Below are 2,317 nucleotides of genomic sequence, written 5' to 3'. Positions count from 1 at the left end.
CTCCGACGCTAGAAATTGTTCCAAGAATTTTGGCCAAGCATTCCCTCCATAATATTAACTTTTTTCTGTCTAGAAACAATAGGTGCAAATCAAGTTATTATGTAAAAACATACTCCCGGAACCGACATTTTTTTAAATACAACTTGTTTTTAATGTATATACTTGTTCTGTTTTCTTATATTAAATTTACCTCAAAGTAGAAGCCATGACAAAGGTTATTGCAGGCACTGAGTTCTGCATAGCAGAGGCCAAGGTTGGGGATGCATAGTACAATTCTAAGATATAACATCCTTGATTTGCAGTAATTCTGATAAGAGAAGAAACAAAAAGTATTAGTGAATAAATGAAAGGAATATATTGAAAATTGATAGGAGTACATAACTGGGTATATACAGACATCAGATAATGACTGCACTTATTAAGTATATACAGACATCAGATAATGACTACTATTTATAGAAGAAGAGTACATTAGTCATTTCTTTTTATAAAAAAATTGATAGAAGTACATAATTAGGTTCCAATAATCCATACAAAAATGAAAATGCCAATAAGTCTTCAAGTCCACATAATTTAACAAATCACTCCACAATACATAATTATTTATGTTTCCAGATTTTGTTCATGACAACATTTTCTATACATTTACAAGCAGATAAAAGTGACATACCTGTGAGGCTATGACTTTTTCGAACCAAATTGTAAATACAAAATTCTGGTAAGCTATATACTAAAGTATTAATCAAGGCCCCTGTATTTGCTTTAGTAGGAGAGCTGCTTGTGCATGTACACGCATTAGCCAAAACACAGGAGTAACAGGATACACTGGTGTCGGTAGAGCGACAATAAACTGTAGTTGATTATATGTAAAAACATGGCACCAGACACTTGGTTTTGATTCACATAAGTACACAGTATGTAAGTCTAGTCTTCTGCATTATAAAATTCTATTTAAATTTACAATGCTAAAGAGCATATGTATGTACCTGTGTTACATAACCAGTATCAAGCATCCAATCCATTGGTATTCCAAATCCTTTGTACCTAATTGCTGCTGATTCTCTCATTCTTGAGAGGTTGTAGACGTTCTAATCTGCTACAAGGTAATAATAAAGACACAACAAGGAAAGTCTAGTCAATTTTAGTGACAAGTCAAGAATAGAAAGAACAATTGCAAAATGTATGAAAATATGACCAGTAATTGAAAGACATATGTTGTGCACACTAATCTATAATGCTTCTATAGACTAATCCATGATGGAAGTGATAACGTGTTCAGTCAGGCAACAATCTATAGACTTAACAACATAGTTACAATTGAATAGGCACTACCTTTCGAGTTCTCCTTAATTTCTTCCAGGAGAATCTCTTCATCCGATAATATATCAACATCTAAATAAGTACCAAAACTCCCAAAATACCTAAAATCGAAGGTCTGAAGCTCCAAATCCATCAACGGAGACCTGAAATCAAAGATATAGAACCTAATTAGTTGAAGTGCGAAGAAGCCCTAATTTCAACCCCAAGTACAAGAAACCCCAATTTGAAGCTCTCAAATTTGACCCGGCCGACTTAAATATGTGTAGTAAGTCATCAACGGATCGACCTGATATATATATAGCCCAAAGTGAGAGTTGGGAAAGAGATGTAAAGCCGGGCTGAGACTGGGGGAGAGAAATATAGAGGTTGGGGGAGAGAGATACACAGAGGGGTCACCTAGTGAAAAAATGAGCGGGCATTTTGCCGCTCTGACTAGCACAAAAAATTCACTGACTAATGTGCTTCTATGTTTATATCAGTTTATGTTTAATTTTTATTTAAAATTTAAAATTTTTAATTTAATAAATAAATTTTGTAATTAATATTAAACATACTAATGTATTTATCTAGTAATACTTTTTTTCTGAAAATATATACTATTTACTTTTTGTCTAGTAATAAATTTTTAAAGATAAAAAACTATTTAATATTTAAATTAACATAAAAACTTAATATATATTTTAAATTTAATTAAACAAAATAATTATTAAAATTTTGGAAAAAACAATTTACTTATCTCGACGAATTTTACTTTTTAGAAAAATATATTGATTACTTTTATGTATTTTAAATATTTCTAGAAATGAACAATTATTTAATTTTCTTTTATATTAAAAATAATATATTTGTTTAACAATAATCTAAGGTAACATTTATCCATGCATGTTGAAAAATTCAACACTATCTATCTAATACAACACCAATGATGTAGCTAAGGTAACATCAAAATTACAATATTCTACTAGGTCAAAAGTAGCATACCTAAGGTAACATAATG

General features: G+C 30.5%; 1 long non-coding RNA gene across 3 annotated transcripts; it reads right to left on the bottom strand.

The window, feature by feature from the left end:
- On the bottom strand, window positions 1-1,680 carry LOC141706015 (uncharacterized). 3 transcript variants are annotated; one of them, XR_012568574.1, is made up of 5 exons: window positions 1,607-1,680; window positions 1,333-1,463; window positions 987-1,093; window positions 191-307; window positions 1-69 (listed from the first exon to the last, which is right to left on the bottom strand). It is a non-coding gene; the product is annotated as an uncharacterized LOC141706015 (long non-coding RNA). The 3 variants fall into 3 exon arrangements; XR_012568573.1 differs by having other exon boundaries at window positions 987-1,096; window positions 1,333-1,672; XR_012568572.1 differs by having other exon boundaries at window positions 1,333-1,672.
- Window positions 1,681-2,317: the final 637 nt, after the last annotated feature.

The sequence above is a fragment of the Apium graveolens genome, chromosome 2, assembly GCF_009905375.1.
Source record: "Apium graveolens cultivar Ventura chromosome 2, ASM990537v1, whole genome shotgun sequence".
In the NCBI taxonomy this organism is placed as follows: domain Eukaryota; kingdom Viridiplantae; phylum Streptophyta; class Magnoliopsida; order Apiales; family Apiaceae; genus Apium; species Apium graveolens.
Note: the sequence above shows the minus strand (reverse complement) of the source record. Positions and strands in the feature narration are given on the sequence as shown.